Consider the following 26,357-nt stretch of genomic DNA (forward strand, 5'->3'; position numbering starts at 1 on the left):
TTCCTTCTTCAGGGGATCTTCTCAACCCAGAGATGAAACCCGTGTCTCCTGCAGGAGGATTCTTCACCACTGTGCCACCTGGAAAGCCCACATTATTTGTACGTACATCTTATTTCCACAGCTAGATGGACATTCTCTTAAGGGCAGAGTTAGTAGCTTATATTTCTTTGTGTGATATAGCTCTGAATAAATATTTGTTGATTGAGTAGCTTGAAATAGGGCAGATTATATCACCTAATTTTAGGATTCTATTTTCATTCACATTAGACTCATGTGTCAGTTGATAATCTTAGCTAAATTTCTAAAGCTGAAAGATGGAAACTGATTGGATTTCAACTAACATGGGCATGCATTGAAAGGGTGACTGTGTCATGTACATATATTTCAGGTGGTAATACAAAGCCAGGTGCTCTGTTGCCAAGGGGGTTTGTCTGTTTGATTGCACTTAACTGAATCAGCTAGACATCTGTTATGAACTCAGGTTGCCTATCTCCGGAGATTTGGGAAGCTTTCTTCAGTCAGTGTCAGGTACCAAAACAGACCCGTTGTTATAGGCAGGATAGCTACATCAGGGCTTGTGGAGCTAAAGTCTTTTAAGCCTCTATGAAGCTATGGTAGTATGTGATTGGCCCTTTTTAGCACTGCTCTTTACAGATTGGCTGTTACCACCTCTGTGGTACAAATAGCAGGTCATTGCTGCTGCTGCTGCTAAGTCACTTCAGTCGTGTCTGACTCTGTGCGACCCCACAGATGGCAGCCCACCAGGCTCCCGTCCCTGGGATTCTCCAGGCAAAAACACTGGAGTGGGTTGCCATTTCCCTCTCCAGTGCATGAAAGTGAAAAGTGAAAGTGAAAGTGAAGTCGTGTCCCACTCTTCGCGACCCCATGGACTGTAGCCTACCACACTCCTACATCCATGGGATTTCCCAGGTAAGAGTACTGGAGTGGGTTGCCATTTCCTTCTCCAGGAGGTCACTAAGGTTTCTTTATTTGTTGAGAAGGTATAATCTATAAAATACCGCCTGACTTTAAGGGGGTACATATTGATTTGAGGAGGCAAAACCTTTAACTATTACAATGTTCTGTGGCCCTTCCAAAGGCCGTGGTATATAAACTGGTATATAATATCATGGGGGAGGCAATTAGGAAAAAAGAATAAAAAAATGATCCTTATGGGAACAATAATAATAATTTAAAAAACCCCTGAGAAACACTGTTCTGGATCCAAGAAAGCTGATGTGTCTTAGGACATGAACCAGAATGAGACAGATGTTAGGAAACTTGTGATCAATGATGCAGCATGAGTTGCGAAAACAGAACCTGAGTTTGAACCAGCTCACTTTCTGGTGAAAATGACAAGTAACTTAAGCTCCTGGCACCTCAGTTTCTCTATGGTGATATTTTGCCATCGATCCCTCTTTTGACCCCTGGCCCCAGGCAACCACTGATCTGTTTTCTCTCATTATAGTTTCCTAGAATTTCATATGTATAGAATCGTACACATAGTCTTTGGTTTTGACTTCTTTTGCTCTTGTCTTTGAAATTACATGGACATCACCAGATGGTCAACACTGAAATCAGATTGATTATATTCTTTGCAGCCAAAGATGGAGAAGCTCTATACAGTCAGCAAAAACAAGACCGGGAGCTGACTGTGGCTCAGATCATGAACTCCTTATTGCCAAATTCATACTTAAACTGAAGAAAGTAGGAATAACCACTAGACCATTCAGGTATGACCTAAATCAAATCCCTTATGAATATACAGTGGAAGTGAGAAATAGATTTAAGGGACTAGATCTGATAGACAGAGAGCCTGATGAACTGTGGACGGAGGTTTGTGACATTGTACAGGAGACAAGGATCAAGACCATCCCCATGGAAAAGAAATGCAAAAAGGCAAAATGGTTGTCTGAGGAGGCCTTACAAATAGCTGTGAAACGAAGAGAAGCAAAAAGCAAAGGAGAAAAGGAAAGATATTCCCATTTGAATGCAGAGTTCCAAATAATAGCCAGGAGAGTTAGGAAAGCATTCCTCAGTGATCAATGCAAAGAAATAGAGGAAAACAACAGAATGGGAAAGACTAGAGATCTCTTCAAGAAAATTAGAGATACCAAGGGAACATTTCATGCAAAGATGGGATCAATAAAGGACAGAAATGGTATGGACCTAACAGAAGCAGAAGATATTAAGAAAAGGTGGCAAGAATACACAGAAGAACTGTACAAAGAAGATCTTCATGACCCAGATTATCACAATGGTGTGATCACTCACCTAGAACCAGACATTCTGGAATGTGAAGTCAAGTGGGCCTTAGAAAGCATCCCTATGAACAAAGCTAGTGGATGTGATGGAATTCCAGTTGAGCTATTTCAATTCCTGAAAGATGATGCTGTGAAAGTGTTGCACTCAATATGCCAGCAAATTTGGAAAACTCAGCAGTGGCCACAGGACTGGAAAAGGTCAGTTTTCATTCCAATCCCTAAGAAAGGCAATCCCAAAGAATGCTCAAACTACCGCAAAATTGCACTCATCTCACACGCTAGTAAAGTAATGCTCAAAATTCTCCAAGCCAGGCTTCAGCAATACGTGAACCGAGAACTTCCAGATGTTCAAGCTGGTTTTAGAAAAGGCAGAGGAACCAGAGATCAAATTGCCAATATCTGCTGGATCATTGAAAAAGCAAGAGAGTTCCAGAAAAACATCTATTTCTGCTTTATTGACTATGCCAAAGTCTTCGACTGTGTGGATCACAATAAACTGTGGAAAATTCTGAAAGAGATGGGAATGCCAGACCACCTGACCTGCCTCTTGAGAAACCTGTATGCAGTTCAGGAAGCAACAGTTAGAACTGGACATGGGACAACAGACTGGTTCCAAATAGGAAAAGAAGTACGTCAAGGCTGTATATCATCACCCTGTTTATTTAACTTATATGCAGAGCACATCATGAGAAACGCTGGGCTGGAAGAAGCACAAGCTGGAATCAAGATTGCCGGGAGAAATATCAATAACCTCAGATATGCAGGTGACACCACCCTTATGGCAGAAAGTGAAGAGGAACTAAAAAGCCTCTTGATGAAAGTGAAAGAGGAGAGTGAAAAAGTTGGCTTAAAGCTTAACATTCAGAAAACTAAGATCATAGCATCTGGTCCCATCACATCATGGGAATAGATGGGGAGACAGTGGAAACAGTGTCAGACTTTATTTTTTTTTTGGGCTCCAAAATCACTGCAGATGGTGATTGCAGCCATGAAATTAAAAGACACTTACTCCTTGGAAGGAAAGTTATGGCCAACCTAAACAGCATATTAAAAAGCAGAGACATTACTTTGTCAAACAAAGGTCTGTCTAGTCAAGGCTATGGTTTTTCCAGTGGTCATGTATGGATGTGAGAGTTGGACTGTGAAGAAAGCTGAGCACCGAAGAATTGATGCTTTTGAACTATGGTGTTGGAGAAGACTCTTGAGAGTCCCTTGGACTGCAAGGAGATCCAACCAGTTCACCCTATAGGAGATCAGTCCTGGGTGTTCATCGGAAGGACTGATGCTGAAGCTGAAACTCCAACACTTTGGCCACCTCATGCGAAGAGTTGACTCATTGGAAAAGACCCTGATGCTGGGAGGGATTGGGGGCAGGAGGAAAAGGGGACGACTGAGGATGAGATGGCTGGATGGCATCACCGACTTGGTGGGCATGAATTTGAGTAAACTCTGGGAGTTGGTGATGGACAGGGAGGCCTGGCGTGCTGTGATTCATGGGGTCGCAAAGAGTTGGAAACTGAGCGACTGAACTGAACTGAACTGATATTGTTGCCTATATTAGTATTTCATTCTTTTTTATTGCTAAGTTGTATTCCACTTATTAACTGATTGGCATTTGGGTTATTTCCAGTTTGGCATTGGAGAGCATTATGAATAATGCTGCAATGAACATTTGGGTTCCGGTCTTTCTGTGGATGTGTATTTTGAAACAGCTTTTCATCATTTTTGTTTTTTTGCTACCAGATGCCAATGGATGTCAAATATGCTATTTGGTCAATGCATACATAAACTACATCTGAAAACAGACAAAAGATGAAAGAAAAAATATAAATGGATGAATTTGATAAATTCTTTTTGAAATACTGCAGATTTTACAAGTACTTATTGCCAGAAATAGCACATTTCAAAAAATACTTGAAATGTAGAAAAGTATGTAAAAAAGAAAAAGGGCATTTAAAAATGTCCAAAATCCTTTCTCCAGGGACTCTTCCTGACCCAGGGATTGAATCTGGGTCTCCTCCATTGCAGGCAGCCACTTTACCATCCAAGCCACCAAGGAAGTCCCAAAACACAAAAAGGGCATTAAAAAATGTCCAAAAAATCATACTAGTGGTAAAGGTATGCTACAAAACTAAGGTATAATTAATGTAAAAATACAAAATTAGGTTCAAAGTATCTTTGGACAAATTGGTTATAAAAATCTTAATTTATAAACCCTAATTCAGAATTTTGGCAAAAAAAAATCAATAGGAAGTTAATCATTAGGCAAGTAGATTTCAAGTTAACACATTTTTGGCAAAGTACCTCAGGCAAATTTCACTGTTAATGGAAAGGGATTTGTTATTATTTGGATATAGATCGAAAAAGAAGAGGTCAAGTATGGACTGATTTTCAGATTTCTGCTGTGGACTACCAGGCATTAGAGGTGTCATTCATGATGATGGAAATTCAGAAATGGAAGGAGGATTCATGGTGGGGACGGAAGGCAGATGGTGAGCTGAAGTTTGTTTGTGTTGAGTTTGAGTTGCTTGGGAGAGGCAGCTGGTAGGCATTTGGATTTAAGGTGCTGAGGAAAGATCTGGTGTGGACATATGTAGAAAGCCAGTAGCACACAGGTGTTCAGACATATGTGGACATATGGGGAAGATTGTTGGGGCTGGAGGATCTCTGTAGAGGAAAATAAGGCTTTTTATCTGCTGTTGCCTTCTAGGAGCTTGTTTAGACTCTCCAGCGCAGCAGATGCATGCACAGGGCCCTGTGGCTCAGATGCTCAGGCTTTGGCTCACAAGGAGGGGTGGGGTGATGCCCTGAATTCAACCTTTAACCAGGGGTTAGTGTGTATTGGAGTCTATAAAGAAAAACTGTGAAGACTGACTGTCTGAAAACCATACTGGGTCTTTAAGACCCTTCCTACAGAGTGTAACATCAAAGGAGGAGAGTATGGCAGAGGCCTTTGGCCCCACACCCCCTCCCTCCTGCCTACCTCTACTTTCAGTTGTAGCTGTGGTGAACCCCTCTGGGGAACTCAGATGTACTTCGTCATTTTCTGACCTCTGCTTTGGGGGGCCTTCTCTGATTCTGTTGGAGTCCTCTTGGCCTGCATGCAATTGCCTAGAAATGCAGGAGTCATTGCTTCTATCACTCAAGGGGCACTGGGAACAGCCATCCCTCCTTCAGGAGGATGTCTTTGGAGACATCGTCTATGGTTGGACCAGACCCTGTTTCTCACATTGGTGACCTGAATAGCTTATCCTTGAACTACCTTTTCTTCCTTCCATCTCACCCTTGCATTCTTTCACTCTCGATTCCAGGAGCACCTCCCAGATAAATCGCCTACACCCAAATCCTTGCCTTAGACTCTACTTCTCGGGGACCCCCCCCACCCCAAGGTGATCTGCTATGTGTACTGTTCAGTAGAACATTGTCAGCTGGGTTGCCTCCCACAAACCTTGACTGAGGGAAGAGACTGTGGTGCCCAGCAGAAACAGCAGAGTGCCTAATGGATGTAGTAATACCCAGCCAAGAGAGTAGGGGATCAGGGGGTGACAGTGGAAATTAAGATTGAAATCTGCAGAACTGTGGGCTGGGTGTGTCTATGAATATGTGTGAGTCACCCTGGGGAACTCCAAAAGTACTTAGTGACACTTTTGCTGGAGGCTTCAAATATGCATTCTCAGGAATGGGTAAGAGCCAGTTGGACACTGGTTATGGGAAGATTTGGAACTTCACAATGTGTGTGATTGTAGAGTCAGCAACCAATGATGATGAGTGACATTTTCTGGGAGCAATGCAGGATTTCTCAACTTTTGGTGCACATCATAATCACATGAGGAGCTTAAAAAATGCAGTTGTCCCCAAAGGAGAACCTGTAGGGGTCTGGCCATATGTAGTTTTGAAAATTCTCCTGTTGATGCTATGTCCAATAAAGTTTGAGGACCTCTGTTTAGAAGTGGGATGAAACAAACATAAAAAACAGGGACAGAAGTCAGAGGAGGCGTTAACACTTAAGACACAGGCAGAGAAAGATGAGCCCTAAGAGGAAGGTAAGAAGGAGCAGTCAGAAAGTTAGGGGAGGAAGTCTCAAGCAGGTGTATAGGCCCATTAAGGGAAGGTTGAACAAGAACACGGGGTGGGAACACTGGTAGGATCAGTTTCAGGGAAATAATGGGGGTGGCTGTCAGGTCACAGTGGATGCAAGTGTGAATTGAAGAGGAAGAAGCACAGGGTGCATTCTGTCACTTTCAGATGGCTCACATATCAAACCCTGCCTCTCTCCACATCATACCCACCATAGGAGAGCATCTGTGGTGGCAAGCCTATATATAACCCTGGGTTTAGCATGGCCCTTCAGCACTAGGGAGTCTGTGATTGAGCCACCTTTAGAGAAGGATCTGTGACATGCAGAAATCCCTTGCATTCCTATACACTAACAGTGAGAAAACAGAAAGAGAAATTAAGGAAACAATACCATTCACCATTGCAACGAAAAGAATAAAATACTTAGGAATATATCTACCTAAAGAAACAAAAGACCTATATATAGAAAATTATAAAACACCGATGAAAGAAATCACAGAGGACACAAATAGATGGAGAAATATACCGTGTTCATGGATTGGAAGAATCAATATTGTGAAAATGAGTATACTACCCAAAGCAATCTATAGATTCAATGCAATCCCTATCAAGCTACCAACAGTATTTTTCACAGAACTAGAACAAATAATTTCACAATTTGTATGGAAATACAAAAAACCTCGAATAGCCAAAGCAATCTTGAGAAAGAAGAATGGAACTGGAGGAATCAACCTGCCTGACTTTAGTCTCTACTATAAAGCCACAGTCATCAAGACAGTATGGTACTGGCACAAAGACAGAAATATAGATCAATGGAACAGAATAGAAAGCCCAGAGATAAATCCACGTACCTATGGACACCTTATCTTCGACAAAGGAGGCAAGAATATACAATGGAGAAAAGACAACCTCTTTAACAAGTGGTGCTGGGAAAACTGGTCAACCACTTGTAAAAGAATGAAACTAGAACACTTTCTAACACCATACACAAAAATAAACTCAAAATGGATTAAAGATCTAAATGTAAGACCAGAAACTATAAAACTCCTAGAGGAGAACATAGGCAAAACACTCTCCCACATAAATCACAGCAGGATCCTCTATGACCCACATCCCAGAATATTGGAAATAAAAGCAAAAATAAACAAATGGGACCTAATTAAACTTAAAAGCTTTTGCACTACAAAGGAAACTATAAGCAAGGTGAAAAGACAGCCTTCAGAATGGGAGAAAATAATAGCAAATGAAGCAACAAAGAATTAATCTTAAAAATAGACAAGCAACTCCTGCAGCTCAATTCCAGAAAAATAAAGGACCCAATCAAAAAATGGGCCAAAGAACTAAACAGACATTTCTTCAAAGAAGACATAAAGATGGCTAACAAACACATGAAAAGATGCTCATCATCACTCATTATTAGAGAAATGCAAATCAAAACCACAATGAGGTACCATTTCACGCCAGTCAGGATGGCTGCTATCCAAAAGTCTACAAGCAATAAATGCTGGAGAGGGTGTGGAGAAAAGGGAACCCTTTTACACTGTTGGTGGGAATGCAAACTAGTACAGCCGCTGTGGAGAACAGTATGGAGATTCTTTAAAAAAACTGGAAATAGAACTGGCATATGACCCAGCAATCCTACTCCTGGGCATACACACTGAGGAAACCAGATCTGAAAGAGGCACATGTACCCCAATGTTCATCGCAGCACTGTTTATAATAGCCAGGACATGGAAGCAACCTAGATGCCCATCAGCAGACGAATGGATAAGGAAGCTGTGGTACATATACACAATGGAATATTACTCAGGCATTAAAAAGAATGCATTTGAATCAGTTCTAATGAGGTGGATGAAACGAGCCCATTATACAGAGTGAAGTAAGCCAGAAAGAAAAACACTAAGAGAGTATACTAACTCATATATATGGAATTTAGAAAGATGGTAACGATAACCCTATATGTAAGACACAAAAAGACACACAGATGTATAGAACAGACTTTTGGACTCTGTGGGAGAAGGCGAGGGTGGGATGATCTGAGAGAACAGCATTGAAACATGTATATTATCAATTGTGGAACAGATCACCAGTCCAGGTTTGATGCCTGAGACACGTGCTCAGGGCTGGTGCACTAGGATGACCCAGAGGGATGGGATGGGGAGGGAGGCGGGAGGGGGTTCAGGATGGGGAACACATGTAAATCCATGGCTGATTCATGTCAATGTATGGCAAAAACCACTACAATATTGTAAAGTAATTAGCCTCCAACTAATATAAAACAACAACAACAACAACAACCAAAAGAAGGATCTGTGAGAATCTCTGGTAGAGAAAAATCTCCAATAAACTAAGAGGAAAAAAAACTTGGAAAAGGAAAAAAACCACCAAGCATTTCAAAACAGTGGATGCAGAGATTGGGATGGTATTTTGATTTTTAAAATGAAAATTGTCTAATTAATACCTCTTTCCTCCTTGGATGGCTCACAGGCTGTCAGTCCCTGGCGTCCTGCCCCGTGGGCGGCTGTGGTGTCCTAGAGGGAAAAACTCCCTTCAGAACATCTCCTGGGTCACACTCATCTTGCACTGTGGCACTGTGTCCTCTAGATGGCGATAAACCTCCACCTTTGAGTTCCCCTCCTGGCTTCAGGTCCTTTGAAAATTGCTTTCTGGTAGAGAAAAATAAGAGGCATTTCTTCAGAATTGACTGGAAGCTGCTGAGAAAGCTCTTCCTTGCCTCTTAGTTTTAAAAGGCCTTTCCAACACTGGCAAGAGTCCAGTGTTTGGAATATTGATAGCTTAGCGAGGAAGGAGCTGCTGCATTTATGACTACCCTGGAGCCAGGATTTGTTGTTAGGGAATAAAGAGTGCCCAGGGCAGCGACCTTGCTCTTTGGGAAGCTGTCTTTTCCTTTGTGCTCAGTGCCTGAATAGTTCTTACCCTTCGTAACAGGGTCATGGCATTCATCCCACCTCATGAGCCAGCCTTCCTGTTTTCTGCACTTACCTGCCATATGCCATCAAAAGCCAAGTGTTTTAGAAGTCTCATTCAACTCTCCCAGGGAGGTTCTGTTATTTTGTTATTTAAATAGTGAACTACTTGACCAGTATCAATCAGATTAGAGCTTGAATTATTTTTTAAATTACTTTTTATTGGAGTATAGTTGATTTACAATGTGTTATTTTCGGCTGTACCAGAAAGTGATTCAGTTATACGTATACATATATCCACTGTTTTAGATTCATTTTCCATATAGGTCATTACAGAGTATTGAGTGGAGTTCCCTGTGTTATGCAGTAGGTCTTTGTTAGTTATCTATTTAATATATAATAGTGTATATACGTCAATCCCAATCTCCCAGTTTATCCCTTTCTCTCTGGGTAGCCATAAGTTTGTTTTCAACATCTGTGACTTTATTTCTGTTTTGTAAATAAGTTCATTTGTACCATTTTTTTTAAGATCCCACATATAAACAATATCATGATATTTGTCTTTCTTTGTCTGACTTACTTCGCTCAGTATGACAATCTCCAGGTCCATCCATGTCATTGCAAATGACATTATTTCATTCTTTTTAATGGCTGAGTAATATTCCATTGTATATATGTACCACATCTTCTTTATCCATTCCTCTGTCAATGGACATTTAGGTTGCTTCCATGTCCTGGCTATTGTAAATAGTCTTACTATGAAGTGCAGAGATTGAATTTTTAATCACTATATTGCCTCAAGGACTAGGTTAAAAAACACCTGCAAAACTCTCTGGTAGCAGCCCTGAGGTGGGTCAGAGAATCCGTGTCTCTGGAGAGTATTGTTAAGGCCATGAGCCTCAGACTGTCTGAAGGGTTTCTAAGGCTCTCCAGGTGTCCTGGAGAGGGCCAGAGAGTTCTGAAGAGAATCAAGGTGTATGTGGGAAACGAGGATAAGACAATTCTGACTACTGCTACTAGGGGCCAGCTCCACCTGTGACTTGGGACTCAGTTTAACAGTGGGTATATGACACCATCAAGCTTCCCAGGTGGCACTAGTGGTAAAGAACCCACCTCTCAGTGCAGGAGATAAAGGAGACATAGGTTTGATCCCTGGGTTGGGAAGATCCCCTGGAGGAGGGCAAGGACTCCCAGCCCAGTATTCTTGCCTGGAGAATCCCGTGGACAAAGGAGCCTGGCGGACTATGGTCCATGGGGTCACAAAGAGTTGGATACGACTGAAGTGACTTAGCACGCATGCATACATGCACCTATGACACCACTGCATGCATTCAGACTTTTTTGTTTAATAGTAACTTTCTTGAAAAGCAGTCAACCTAGCGGCCTGTTCAAAGCAGTAAGCACATGCAGATCGGCTCTAGGGACAGAATTGGCAATCGCTGGCCTTTTGTGTCTTTGAGTGGGGGCAGCTTTGGTTTCCAGCTGATGTCAGAGGAAGGTCATACATGACACATGAGCTGGGAGCCCTTGGGGTCGGGCTTGGTGCAGATGTCTCTACTGTGAATTTCTTGCAGGGAATCACCAGGGTGAAGGCTCAGGTTTTCCTTTGGAGAACACAGATGGCAGAATTGAGGTCATATTCTCTCTCCTTTCCCCAGGTTGCCTTTAGAATGATTAAGAATATGAAAACCATTGTTGTTTATGGGTTATATGTTTACTGTGTATATGGCCCTGTAGTGAGCTGTTTTTGTACACTGTTTCATTTAGTTGTCAGACAACATGGTAGGTAAGTATTATCATTTCTCTTTTGCAGATGAAGAAACTGAGACTCAGAGAGGTTAAGTACCTTCCCCATGATCACACAGAAAGTAAGTGACAGAGGTCTGGTCTGTGTTACTCCATGTGGCGCTTTGCCCTCCACCACCCTCTTAGGCAGACTCCTCCTTCGTCAGTGCATAGGTGGGAACATCAGAGGGCTGAGCATCAGAGTGATCATTCCTGGAGGCAGGGCCAGAGGTGTGGGGACGAGTGCATAGCCTTAGCTAAGACTCCGAAATCTCAGGCTCCTGTGTGTCTCTCTCCAGAGCAGACAAGATTCAGACTACAAGTGAAATTTGAAGGGAGCTTCTGAGAGCCCTAAAACTCCTGAACCTAAAGGAATGACAGCATTTATGCTCCCTGGCTGTGTCTGTGGGGGAGAGATATGTGGGTGGGAAGCAGGCCCTGCACGTTTTGAATGAAATCCTGAAGTCAGCCCCCTGCTTCTAGTCCTTTGCTTGGCCATATGGCTGTTGCTAACTCCACTGTACTTTATTCAACTAAATGTATTTAATAGCAGCCATAAAGCCTGTGACACCTTGATTGCAGCACTGGGTTGCAGTGGATGGCCCAGTCCTGGTGATTGGTGTGGTGATGGAGGCTGCAGTCATGTTTGTCTCACCTGTCTCGAACGCTCAGAAGGCTCTACATGTATTACCAACACCCATCCTAAAAATGCTGTCAACAGCTATTTCCCCTTTCCCTGAGGATCCTGAAATACTTTGCATGTGTTCCTCCCTCTGAAAGATACAAGCCTGGTGTTATAGGTGAACCCCATTTATGAGATGAATGACCTTAGGAACACAGTGGGAGCTGAACCGTGCCTCCACGCAACAGCCTGCTTTCATAGTTCATGTTTCTCTCCAGAGAAAAAGAATATGTAGAAATATAGAAGCCATATTTATGGAAACACAGAAGAAAACATTTTGAATATCCATTTTTATCAGCACTGCATTTTTCTACTTCACATGAATCCTTGGGTTCATTTGGATTCTTTACTGAAAACCGCATACCCATGTTAGCTAAAGAAAGAAAATTAAAACCTTTTCAGTCATAAAAATGAGTTGGTTGTCTAAATGTTTTTATCTAAATGTCTTTATCCATATCTTAGCCTGATTTTCCCTCTCCATATATTTTTAAGAAAAATTTGTGCTTCTTCGAGTTGAATTTATTAAAGTCTTATTATGTTTGTGGCTCTAGTGAAGGCTCTGTGGTGGAATACAGGTTTGTGGATATTTTCCCCTCTATAAAAGAGCTTACAATTTAGCTGGGAAGAAACCTGCCTATCCATGGCTATGTCAATAGTCATTGCTTCTATTGTTAGTTGTGACAAATGAGAGAGACAGATGAGTCCTTTAGAACTTCATAGAAAGGAAAAAGCTCCATGAATTGGCTATTCAGAGATCGGCTCTGGGAGCGGGGGCAGGGAATCATTCATTTATCCATTCAACAAATATTTGTTGCCAGTTTTTGAGCAGCTTGCTGTGGCTAAGGTGATGGGTTAGAAAAGCTCTTTGAAAAAAACTCACAGCAGATAAATAAACAGCCCATTATAGTCCAAGCCTAGGTGACTGGGAGGGCTTCCCTGGTGCCTCAGCAGTAAAAAAAAAAAAAAAAAAAAGTCTGCCTGCAATGCAGGAGGCACAGGAGACGTGGGTTCGATCCCTGGGTGGGGACAATCCCCTGAAGGAGGGCATGGCAACCCACTCCAGTGTTCTTGCCTGGAGAGTACCATGGACAGAGGAGCCTGGTGGGCTACAGCCCATGGGGTTGCAGAGTGGGACACAACTGAAGTGACCGAGCACATGTGCAGGTGACTAGGAAAGTCTGAGCAGTGTGTGCACTGTGTGAACTTCCGGGGAGAGAATGGAGGCAAGTGGAACTAAGATCCAGCCTCTAGTCTCTGCTCAAGAAGTGCCTGGAAATGTGAATAAAACAGGGAAATTTGCGATGCCTTTTTGCAAATCCTTCCAAGGTGCCGTGTGGTCACTGGCTGCTGTCTTGAGTGTAATTAAATTTTTTTTTCTACTTTCAAACTTATTTTAAGATTCATATACAATAAAATCCTTTTGGTATACAGTTTTATGAGTTTTGGAAAATTCATAGAGTCCTATAACCACCACCACAATCATGGTACAGAACAGTTCCATAATACCTCTTAAAAAAATTCCCTCAGCAGATCAGTGGTTTCCAGGGTCTGGAGATGAGAGTTCTCATCCCCAGCCACTAGCAACCACTGAAGTGTTCTCTGATCCTATAGTTTGTCTTTTCCAGAATGGAAATCATACAGAATGTAACCTTTTCAGCCTGGTTTCTTTCACTCAGCACCATGCGTTTGAGAATTATCCATGTTGTTGCATGTATTGATTGTTCCTTTTTATTGCTAAGTAATATTTCAGTGAATGGGTATATCACAGTTTGCTTATCCACTCCCATGCTGAGGGATATTCTGTTGTTTCCAGTTTTCGGCTGTTATGCATAAAGCTGCTATAAACATTTGTATATTTTTGTGTATGTGTGTGAACATAGGTTTCTATTTCATTTCAGTAATTAGCTAGAAGTAGGATTGCTGGGTTTCATGTTAGGTATATATTTAGCTTCATAGGAAACTAGTTAAGGATGAAACTAAGGTAAAAGCTCCATAATGACTGTACCAGTTTGCATTCCTATTAGCGATGTGTGAGAGTTCCATTATTCTGCATCCTTGTCAGCACATGCATTGTTAGCTTTTTTTTTTTTTTTAATTTAGCTGTTCTAATAGTTGTATAGTGATGTCACATTGTGGTTTTAACTTGCGTTCCTCTGATGACTAATCATGTGAACATCTTTTCATCAGTTTATTTGCCACATATGTTTCTGCTTGGTGAGATGTCTTGACAACTTCACCATTAAAAAATTTTGGGCTTCTTACTTGTTGAGTTTTGATGGTTGTTTACATATTCTGCATACAAGTCCTTTGTTTGGTACATAATTCACAGTTATTTTCTCTTCAGTTTATGGCTTATCTTTTCTTTTCCTAGCAGTGTCCTTCTCAGAGTAAACATGTAAAATTTTGATAAACTCTAATTTATAAATTTTTCTTTTATTGATTGTACTTTTATCAACTGTCATATCTAACAACTCACTAACTTGAGATTATGAAGATATTTTCCCTATATTTTCTTCTATAAATTTTATAGTTTTAGGTTTTATATTTAGGTCTGTTATCCATTTTGAGTTACTTCTTGTCTATAGTTCATGGTATGGGTTGAAACTCTCTCTCCTTTTTTTTTTTTTGGTCCATGGAATTTCTCAGGCAAGAGTACTGGGGTGGGTTGCCATGCCCTCCTCCAGGGGATCTTCCCAACCCAGGGATCGAACCCATGTCTCCTGCATTGCAAGTGGATTCTTTACCATCTGTGTCACCAGGGAAGCCCATGAATACTGGAGTGGGTAGCTATCCCTTCTCCAGGTTATCTTTCCGACCCAGGAATCGAACTGGGGTCTCCTGCATTGCAAGCAGATTCTTTACCATCCGAGCTACCAGGGAAGCCCTTTTTTTGGCCATGTGGATGTCCAGTTGTTTCAGCATCATTTGTTGAAAAAACTGTCCTCTCTTCATTAAATTGCCTTTGCTTTTTGTTAAAAATCAACTTCCCATGTTTATATGGGTCTGGTTTCTATTGTACATAGAATAGGCAGGAAGGGTTGGAGGCTGTCCAGGGCATATAACCGTCAAAGTGAAGTCCATATAGATTAAGAGTAAGTCAGGAGAAGAGGATGGGCAAGTATTTTTATCTAAAAATGTATTTATTTGGCTGCACTAGGTCTTAGGTACCACTTTCAGGATCTTCACTGTGCGTTCAGGATCTTCTAGTTGTGCACGCAGGATCTTAGTTGAAGCATGTTGGAATCTAGTTCCCTGACCAAGCATTGAACCCAGGCCCCCTGCATTGGGAGCGAGGAGTCTTGGCCATTGGACCAGCAGGCAAGTCCTGAGGATGGGCAGGCATTCTAAGTCGTTTCAGGCCTTGGGAACATCTTGTGAAAGGCTGGGGGGCAAGGGAGAAGTGGTAGGACAGTGATAGGAGTCACAGTGTGGTTGGAATGGAGTACTGGAGATGGGCTGGAGACGTTCCGAGCCAGGATCAGGTCAAGGCAGGCATGGATTTGATCCCAGGGTAGAGTGGATGTGTTTATTTCAGAAGAGGGAATTTAAGTAGGGTCTCCAAGATGAGGAAAAACACCCGATCCAGCAGTTCTCTTCTGTCACTCAATCAAGTGCACCTTCCCTATCTCTAAAACAAGGAATCGGGCTTCTCAAAGTAAGCAGACCCCAATTGCAGCTGCCCAATCACCTCCCAGAGGGAACAGCCGGCTCAGACCAGGACTGATGCTATCCTATTTGTAAGTACCCTATGAACTGAAACTGAACTGTGCCTCCCTCTTGCCTCCGGGTCTGTAAAGAGGCCTTGGTTTGTCTTAAGTGAACTTCCTGCAAAAGACCTGCAGGTGGTAGCAAAACCAAGGTTCGTTGAGTGGAAGCCGCCCAGTTTTCTCACCTTCAATTCAGAACAGCTCTAATGTTGCAGTAATTTGGTGCCTGCATTATAGCAGCCTTGTTTTTAACACCTGCCAGCCCCACCGGAAATAATATTCTCTAAGTCTTTTGGAACCAAATCTGCCAAATAGAGTGTAACGTGTTTCCCAATCATTTGAGCCTCTCCTTGGAAAGGATGTTGGTCTCAGCAGGTTTCTGCCACGGTGGATCATTGAGAAGATGGTCTGGACCTGGTCTGGTAAGCTGAGGAAATAGCCAAGCACGTGGCATGAGGTGAAATGAGGACAAAAGCAGGAGACACTGGGTAGGCAGGCAAGTGGGGCAAAAGAGAGGCAGAGAAGGCAGGGTGGCAGAGTGGATGCCCACCTGCCCAGCATGCTTGCTGAGGTGCACCTCTGCCAGGTAAACCTCTTCCTCAGAGAATACTCACCCCCTACTGCTCCAGAGTTCTGTGACGGAGACAAAATTTTTCACAAAATGCAACTGTTACTTCCTTGTGGAGGTCATTTCCCCAGCATTCTCCCTCTCCCCCTTCTCCCACAGTGCATACTTATTTCCTGGTGCTTTTCACAGTATGTAATTACATAACTGTGGGATAAGGTATTTAGCATCTCTCTCCTCTAGCCTGGGAAGCCTGGCGTGCTGCAGTCCATGGGGTTGCCAAGAGTCGGACATGAGTCAGCGACTGAACCATGACAACGTCCTCTCCTAGATGGTAAATCCCTTGAAGGCAGACATAGTCTTGTTTTGCCTCATTCTTTTTTCTGCAGGCCTACTTTAGCTCCTAGCACAGCTATGGCACAATTATTTATTAATTCCATGATTATATAAACAGAAGAGGAAGTATAATAAAAAGATGGAGATTGATTTTGGTGGAAACCTTGTATCTGTCAGGGGCTTCCCTGGTAACTCTGTTGGTAAAGAATCCACCTGCAATGCAGGAGACTAGGGCTTGATCTCAGGGTTGGGAAGATCCCCTGGAGAAGGAAATGGCCACTCACTCCAGTATTCTCGTCTGGGAAATCTCATGGACAGAGGAACCAGTAGGCTACAGTTCATGGGCTCCTGAGAGTCGGACAAGACTTAGCAACTAAACCACTATCACCACCCACCTTGTGTTTGTCATTTACGTACTGTGTGTGCTTGAATATATTGCTTAAGCTCTCCAAATCCCAGTTTTCTCATCTGTAAAGCAGGGAAAATAATGCCTATTTTACAAGGTGGTCATCTATGTAAAGTGTGAAAGAAAGTGAAAGTTAATCACTCAGTCATATCCAACTCTTTGTGACCCCATGGACTGTAGCCCACCAGGCTCCTCTGTCCAGGGAATTCTCCAGGCAAGAATACTGAAGTGGGTTGCCATTTCCTTCTCCAGGGGATCTTCCTGACCCAGGGATTGAACCCAGGTCTCCTGCATTGCAGGCAGACTCTTTACTGATTGAGTTACCAGGGAAGCCTAAAGTGCAGTGCTTAAAACTAAGCACTCAAATGTGATAGTTCTTTTCATCTTTATGGAGAAACCTTTATATGCAATTTGCTGGGGAGAAACAACATGGATTTGAATTCACAATGCAGTTGGAGAGTTCTTGGAGGTGGTGGTGCTCCTGCTGAAATGAACAACTTGGAAGTCCTAAAACTGTTAAAATGTGTGCTAAGGTGTTGAATGGAAAAATTCTGCTTAGAGTCAGAAGAAAATAACCAGCCAACTAGGTGAAACCATACTCTAGTTTAAAAAAAGAATGTGTTTGGTTCGTTGATATAAGTGTCATGAATGTAAGGCTGAGCAAAATAATAAAAAATTTAATTTCCGACAAGTCGAGTAAGTGTTTGGTGCTGCTATGTGAAAAAGAAGGGTGGTGTGGTGAAAAGAGGCCCCAGATGAGAATGGTGGGGATTGGTGTCCTCTTCCCAAGAAATGCATTCAAACTGCTGCATACCTGCTTTATATTACTTTAAACACAGATATTTTACAAGTGCTTTTAAATATTAGGGATACTCATAATAGCTAAGAAGTAGAAATAATCCAAGTGTCTATCAACTAATGAATGGGTAAACAAAATCTGGTGTAGCCACATAATGGGATATTATTCTGGCATAAACAGAATGAAATACTGACACATGCTGTATGTCACTGAATGAAGCTTGAAAATATTACGCTAAGGGAAATAAACCAGACACAAAAGGACAAACATTGGATGTTTCACTTATATGATGTACTTAGAATAGTCAAACTTATAGAGACAGGAAATAGGACAATGGTTGCCTACGGCTGGGCATGGCGAATTGGGAGTGAGTACTGATGGATATGGTTGTCTTTTGTGAGTGGTGAACATATTCTAAAATTAGATTGTGGTGATTGTTTTACAACTCTATGAATACACTGAATACCATTGTGGCATTCACTTTAAAGCATTCATGTTAAATGCATGAATTTTATGGTGTGTGGATTTTATCTCAATAAAGATATTAAAACTATTAGGGATAGACCAGTGATTCTTAACTCTGGCTGCCTGTTACAATCACTTGAGGCTAAAAAATACAGATTCTCAGTGTCCTACCTACAACCAATTAAATCAGGATACCTGAGAGACAGGACATGGCCCTGGGCATTTGAGAAGCCTGAACTGTGAATTTCTGAACTGAATGTATGTATGAGGAGTAGATTTTATACCTTCTATGGGCAAAGTACTCAATTTTGTTGTTGTTGTTGTTTTTAAAAATCTATGGGTCTGAAATAATTTCTGTTTAGTTTTTCTTGAAAGCTGAAGAATGGCTGAACTACATATCCTTACTAGAATTGTTCCCATTTTAGGATTTTGTGATGAAATTCATCTGTTGCAGATGTGATAAAAAGAGACAAGCATTTGTTCTAGTAATGTCTGGAGCTTTAGTACAACTAGAAACATTCTGTTCATTTAAATTTAGTAAACAGAGGTAATGACACGAGTAATAACATGAACATTTTCATGCCAAAATTGTACTTCCCACTTAGACAAATTAAAATGATTAAGGTCTAGGAAGAAACTTTTGTTTCATTACTGTTGTCATCACTATCAGTATCATGATCAAAAGCAGTTAATTGTCTATTTATTTTCCACCCTGGAGGGGGCAAGTCAGACCTGTCTTGTTAGGCCAACCACTGGAGTAGATGAATATCCCTGTCAAAATCCTTATGAGAGCTGAACAGAATCTGTTTGAATTGCAATAACCTTTTAAAGAATGAAGAGGGTCCATTGATATCTTAAATTTTGCAGTGTAAGAAATAGTATTGGACACTTTCAAAATAAACACATTAGAATAGAGCATGTCATTCTATTAAATTAGATTTTGAAAGGGCAACTCTAGTAGTATGGAAGGGGGAAGAGATAAAGGAGAATAACATTTCTTGAGCTACCATGAGTCTGACATGAATCATTATGCCTTATACATAGTATATCATTTCATTCTATCCCCAGTCGTCTTTCTGGGTAAGCTTTTTTCTTTTTCTTTTTTTTGCTGGTAAGGAAGGGAGTCCAGGGAGGCCACCTATTTAGCTCCAGGCCCCAAGTTTGTGAGTGGAGGTCCTGACCCAGCCACGTGTACCTCTGCCAGCCTGTCATTTTGAAGAAAGGCCAGATGGTTTCTGTTTGACAGCTTTGTGTAGGAAAGAGTGCTGAACATTAGAAGACCCACTTTCAAATTCTGTGTGGTCTTGGGCAAGTCACAACCTTTGTGTCTCAGTTTCCTGAGCTAAAATCGAAGGTGAGAGCATTTGTCTTGGGGGATTGTTAAGGGGCAAATGAATTACTGTACTGAAACACTCAGCTTCTTGCTTGGCACAGCTTAGTTGGGAAATTTCAGTTGTCATTCCTGAGACTCTTGAGTTTCTAAGTTGTGGAATAGCTCGTGTGGAAGAGGCAACCTGTGGTGGTAAAACCCCCAGCCTCACTCTATCCACCATCTTTGAAAACCATTTGCACCAGGGTCAGGCCTGAAAGCCCAGGTTGGAGAAGGCTCCCATTGGGTTCTGTCAGTATGGGTAGCTGTTTTGGTTTTTAAGGGAATTATTTCCTTCCTTGAATTCTTTCAGAAATCCATTAGTCTATAAACCAAGAAGAATATATTAAGTATCTGCATGGGCTTCTGTGATGGCTCAGTGGTGAAGAATCTGCCTGCTAATGCAGAAGACATGGGTTTGATCCCTGGGTCAGGAAGATCCCCTGGAGATGGAAATGGTAACGCACTCCAGAATTCTTGCCTGGGGAATCTCATGGATGGAGGAACCTGGCAGGATATAGTCCTTGGGATTGCAAGAGTTGGACACGACTGAGTGACTAAACAGTAAGAACAACCTATGCTAGGTGCTCTGGGGATTATCTCTGTCTTTAAGGAATTTAAAATGTAGTTGCAGAAGGCAAAGAAAATGTATGTGCACAATGGTACTAAACTAGATGGCATTGATGAACAGAAATAACTTACTCACATAGTGAAAATTTGCTGAAGGAAGTATAGTGAGAAGTAAGTGCGCCTTTCACTCATGCCTTTCTCACTGTGGTTGTCTTTCCCTCTAATCAGTTTCTTCATACTTTCTGGAGATATTTTTTTTTTTCTGTACACAAACATATAGGTACATGCAGCAGCTTCCCTTCTATCAAATGAGACCTACTATAATGCTATTCTGCAGTTTGCTTTTTAAAATTCATAACAGATCTCAGATAGTGTGCTGTATCAGTACATATTGATCTCCCTCATCCTCTCTAATGGAATCCCTTTGTGTGAATGCACCGCATTTTATTTAATAGCCCCTTATCAATGGTCTCTTAGGTTGTTTCCAGGCTTTTGCTACCTGAACAATGCTGCAATAAATTCTCCTGACAAAGAGCCATAATTAAGGGCTAAATTGTGTGGTTCAGACTGTAAGTGATTCTCATTTCACAGTGTGTGTGCTAATGGCATTTTGGGTGGGACAGTCTTTTTGCCGTGAAGAACTGTCTTGCCCACTGCGTGATTTTTGGCATTTCTCCTCCCTCCCTGTTCCCTCCAGCCAAGTTCAAGTACGTTTCCCACTGCAACAACCAAAAATGCCCACCCCTTCACTTTTCTAAGTGCCCTGTGGGAGATGCTGTTGCTTAGATGGAAACTGTAGCAAATAAAGGGAGTCAGAAGCCTAAGGAAGGAGGAGAGGAAGGGGCTTCTGAGCAGGACTTTGAGGATTGGCACAGGCTTTGGGAATGTGAGAAACACCAGAGGCAGAGTCACTGCACTCTGGGCTTCCTTCTGTTTCTGCACCTACTTGCTTACTCCCATAGAGTTAGTGCAGTGTCTGTAAAGCTGACTGCCCTGCTATGTGGTCCACAGCCTCTAGTCTGGGTCCTGCAAGCACTCCTGCATCCTTGCTTCAGCTTCTCCCTCCAGCCTCTCACATTGGCCCCAGGTCTGCAGAAGCCTCCAGTCATAGGAGTGCAAGTGCTAGCCCAGTGACCGTTGGCCAATGGAACACGGAAGAGCATGACATAGCCGGATGGAACTGCCAACCAGGCTGAGGACAGATTTACTCAACGCTTGAATTTTCACTCTGCTGTTTTCTGTCAGTGAATCATAAACTTCTAGGAAGTCAAAGCTGGAAGGGACTTAAAAACAGTCATCTAGACCTCTGTCCGTATCCTTGGGTTCCACATCATACTTAACCAACTCCAGATTGTAAATATTTGAGGAAAGGATTTCAGAAAGTTCCAAGAAGCACTGGCAACTATTTCCATAGCTTTTGCATTGTATTAGATATAAGTAATTTGGAGATGATTTTAAAGTATATGGGAGGATGTGTGTAGGTTAAGGGCTTCTCAGTTGGCTAAGTTGTAATCTGCCTGCTAATGCAGGAGATGCAAGAGATGCAGGTTCAATCCCTGGATCTGGAAAATCCCTTGGAGGAGGAAATGGCAACCACTCCAGTATTCTTGCTTGGGAAATCCCATGGACAGAGGAGCCTGGTAGGTTACAGTCCATAAGGTAGCAAATAATTGGACATGCACACATTCACATGTAGCTTATATGTAAATAATATGCCATTTTACATAAGGACTTAAGCATCTGTGAAGTTTAGTGGTGATTCTGAAACCAGTCCCTGTGTATACTGAGGGATGACTGTATGCATCAGTTTGATGCAAGAAGCAATAATGCAAAAGGAAAAAATGTTAATGCTGATAAGGGGTGATATGGACTAGTGAAACCACTAGGTGTTGTTTCAGGGGACTCTGAGGAGCTCTGGTTCTTTATGTATCAGTGCAGAAAGAATTCACTGAGAGGGGAAGCAATATGTAAGAAGTGATTTATTAGAATAGGACGTTTGTGAGGCTTACAGGCAGATGGGAGAGAGGGTGCCTTGCCCCAAGAACTTGATTTTATAATCAAGAGAAAAGTGGGGAGGGGAAAAAGACCAGCTTCTTCCTCATTCTTAATTAGGTATCTTCCATCATCAGTTCCTGCTCCATGTTGGGCAGGGAAGTTTTTTGTCCCTACATAGTCAAGCTGGACTGTGATCGTTGGAAATAGGCAAAAAAGGCAGTAACATATGCTAAAAATGGTAAATCATCTCAGGTTTTAGTTTAATGTTGTCTTTTCTTTATATTTTTCTTACTAGTATGTGCAGAGGAGTGTGTCTTAGGAATCATTCACTTACTGAGTTCACTGGGCAGGATGTTTGTTTCATTCCGCCATTGTTTTCTTGTTTGGGCGCATGCCTCGTGCTTCTATTGCATGGTTTTGTTGCTAAGCAAGCTTGCTTGGTTTTGTGGTTAAGTAAACCTACTTTTGTGAGTAGTTATTAACCTGTACATTTTTCTCTACTTAAAATCCCCTACTGAAATTAGCTATTTAATTACCTACTTTGTCCCTTTACTCTTTCCCTATCACTAAGGGAGGAGCGTAGAGATAGCTGACTGTCATGACTGTATACAAAGGAAAAAATGATCAAAATCAGTGAGTTTTACATCAGAATTACTTGGAAAAGTTATAAAAAGAAAAACAAATGCAGATTCTCAGCTTCACTGCAAAAAAGAAAAGACTGCTAGGACCAGGGTTTCAAGATCTGCATTTTAATTATAATACTCAGGTGATTCTGGTAGTGGCTAGACAATCAAGCTTGGGAAACTCTGATTTCAATAGAATCCAATTAAATAATTCCCACATCACAAATACAAGTGTTAAGAGGAGCCTGGAGAGCTGCTTTGCTGGCTATTTGCCCTATTAGTAAGGGGAATAGAAGATAATATGCTAGGTGGTTAATTACATTGGCATTTATTCATTCTGAAATGTTTACAAAAGTAATTAGAAGTCAGATTAGGTTTGATGCTCCCTGACCTTTAAGGAAGGGCTTGACTTCAAACAATCAACCAAAAGATAAAAAAAAAACAAAAAGAAAAAAAAGAAATGCTTATTTCAAAGGTTAATCAGAGCAAAACACAGCGTGATTAGCAGGGATCTCTGTCTTGCAAAAAGGATGTTTTATTTTGCATTGAGGATGAGAGTTCGGAAATGGAAGATCATCACTTCAGGTTGTTTTTCTGGATTTAGAATGTGAAGGCAAACTTCTTAGAAATAAGAATCCTTTTAAGTATGAGCCTTGTTTTATACTGGTCTCAGCCTATCAATAACCAATGTTGTGTTTGGATCAGCACTTGTGGTTCTTACTATGATTGCAAGATGCCCTTCAGCTATAACCATCAGGGAGCTTTGAAAAAAAAATAAAGGTTTATTACTTACAAGACGTGGAAATTACACAGTGCACCTGGGGCCACACAGTGTGGTTATGGGCAGAGAGAGAGTGCCTGGGCCTTGGTTCTGCTCTTATTGGCGTCAAGGATGGGGGCCTAGGGTTTCTCAGGCTCACTCTTTTTTGAACTTAAAACATAAAGAGTGGAAATTTAAAGCATGGGAGAGAAAAAACTAAAAAAAAGAAACAAACAAGCAGCCTAAATGATCTGTTATGGAAAGCAACTGAGAGCTCTAAGACAAAGAAGCCGAGATCTCTTAAGTACAGGGAGAATCTTCATCTGTCATGTGGCTAGCAATGTATTTATTTGAGATAGCTGTCTTTGAAGTGGATGCCTCTTTGAAATGGATGCCTTGGCAATCAAAATTTATCAGGTGCTTAAATTACAGAAAAGAAAGAAAAAAAATTAGGATTTACACTACCATCACCCTGTGGTGCCGAGGCATCAGAGTCAATGATGAGGACATGAAATACCTGGGTAGCTGATATGCTGAAGGTCAGGAGTAGGGCATGTTGTAACCCTGAAAGTACACATCTACATAAGAGTATACCTGCAAATTCTATAACAATTATACCAGCAATAGTTTGAAATCTGGAATTCCATGGTAGTTCAGCTGGTAAAGAATCCTCTGGCAATGCAGGAGACGCTGGTTCGATTCCTGGGTCAGGAAGATCCGCTGGAGAAGGGATAGACTACCCACTCTAGAATCCTTGGGCTTCCCTGGGGGCTCAGCTGGTAAAGAATTGGCCTGCAATGTGGGAGACCTGGTTTGATCTCTTGGTTGGGAAGATCCCTTGGAGAAAGGATCTTTCACTCCAAGGGTAGTGAAAGGCTACCCACTCTGGTATTCTGGCCTGGAGAATTCCCATGGACTGTAGAGTCTATGGGGTTGCAAAGAGTCGGACACAATTGAGTGACTTTCACTTTCACTTTGAAATCTAGTTTGTACCCATTGTCACAAACTTGAAAAGGTCCTGAAACTTAAGTCAATCATCTCAGGTACCTAGAACTGGAAAAGGTCAGTTTTCATTCTAATCTAAAAGAAGGGCAATGCTAAAGAATGTTCAAATGACTGCACAATTTCACTCATCTCACATGCTAGCAAGGTAATGCTCAAAATCCTCCAAGCTAGACTACAGTATGTGAACTGAAACTCCCAGATGTACAAGCTGGATTTAGAAAAGGCAGAGGAACCAGAGATCAAATTGCCAACATCAACTGGACCATAGAAAAAGCAAGAGAATTCCAAATAAACATCTACTTCTGCTTCATTGACTACACTAAACCCTTTGTGTAGATTGCAACAAACTGTGGAAAATTCTTAAAGAGATGGGAATACCAGACCGTCTTACCTGCCTCCTGAGAAGTCTGTACTCAGGTCAAGAAGCAACAGGTAGAACTGGACATGGAACAATGGACTAGTTGAAATTGGGAAAGGAGTATGTCAAGGCTGTATACTGTCACCCTGCTTATTTAACTTATATGCAGAGTACATCTTGCGAAATGCTGGGCTGGATGACTCAGAAACTGAAATCAAAATTGCTGGGAGAAATATCAATAACCTCAGATATGCAGATGACACCACCCTAATGGCAGAAAGTGAAGAGAAACTAAAGAACCTCTTGATGAAGGTAAAAAAGGAGAGTGAAAAAGCTGGCTTAAAACTCAACATTCAGAAAACTAAGATCATGGCATCACCAACTCGATGGACATGAGTTTGGGTAGACTCCGGGAGTTTGTGATAGACAGGGAGGCATGGCATGCTGTGATTCATGGGGTCGCAAAGAGTCAGACACGACTGAGTGACTGAACTGAACTGAACTGAACTGAAGTAAAGATCATGGCATCTGGTCCCATTACTTCCTGGTAAATAGATGGGGAAACAATGGAAACAGTGACAGACTTTATTTTCTTGGGCTTCAAAATTGCTGCAGATGGTGATTGCAGCCATGAAATTACAAGATGCTTGCTCCTTGGAAGAAAAGCTATGACAAACCTAGAGAGTGTATTAAAAAGCAGAGACATTACTTTGCAGACAAAGATCCGCCTAGCCAAAGCTATGGTTTTTCCAGTAGTCATATATGGATTTGAGAGCTGGGCAATAGAAAAGGCTGAGTGCCAAAGAAATGATGCTTTTGAACTGTGGTGCTGGAGAAGATTCTTGAGAGACCTTTGGACAGCAAGGAGATCAAATGAGTCAATCTTAAAGGAAATCAACCCTGAATAGTCACTGGAAGGACTGATGCTGAAGTTGAAGCTCCAGTACTTTGGCCACCTAATGTGAAAAGCCGACTCATGTGAAAAGACCCTGATGCTGGGAAAGATTGAAGGCAGGAGGAGAAGGGGTCGACAGAGAATGAGATGGTTGGATGGCATCATTGACTCAATGGACATGAGTTTGAGCAAACTCTGGGAGATGGTGAAGGACAGGAAGCCTGGCGTGCTATAGTCCATGGGATCCAAAAGAGTCGGGCACGACTGAGTGACTGAACAGCAATAACAGCAACCTAGGAGTCTGTTCAAAGATTTAGGTAATATTGTGGAAAAACTTATCATCATGGGCCATCTGGGAAGTAAGTAGGTTTGAACCTGTTTTGTGTTGGCGGATTGCTTCATACATCTTGAACCTGTCTCTTAGTCCTAAGACTAGGTCAGTTCAGTTAAAAGGCTGTATCTCATTTCAGGAGGCAGGATGCAGGTGGGCTCCCAAAGGTAGACCAATGTGGTGGAAGTATGCCAGTATTTAATAAGAGGCAATTCTATGGAAACAGAAGAAAATGATTGATGATTGGAGCAAACCATAATCACAGTTTGTAAGTTCTGATGGCAGCCAATTAAGAAGATTTTTAGATGTCTGGCTGAAGCATTTTTAGATGAAGTGAGGGCAGGCCATGGCAATTTGATAGATTTCCCTGGTTTGTAATTTGAATGTCTCTGGTGATCTTTCTGATTGGTCCACACAGCAGTAGGCACAAAATTGTCC

At 41.8% G+C, this 26,357-nt stretch overlaps 1 long non-coding RNA gene across 1 annotated transcript in view; it reads left to right on the top strand.

Annotated features, from left to right (window-relative positions):
- The window catches only part of LOC122709406, a 112,414-nt gene that overhangs the window by 81,429 nt on the left and 4,628 nt on the right, over positions 1-26,357 (top strand). Inside the window, exon 2 of the long non-coding RNA XR_006345505.1 lies at positions 11,082-11,136. This is a non-coding gene — a long non-coding RNA (uncharacterized LOC122709406). The remainder of the gene's footprint in view (positions 1-11,081; positions 11,137-26,357) is intronic.

This window comes from Cervus elaphus, chromosome 15 (genome assembly GCF_910594005.1).
Source record: "Cervus elaphus chromosome 15, mCerEla1.1, whole genome shotgun sequence".
In the NCBI taxonomy this organism is placed as follows: Eukaryota; Metazoa; Chordata; class Mammalia; order Artiodactyla; family Cervidae; genus Cervus; species Cervus elaphus.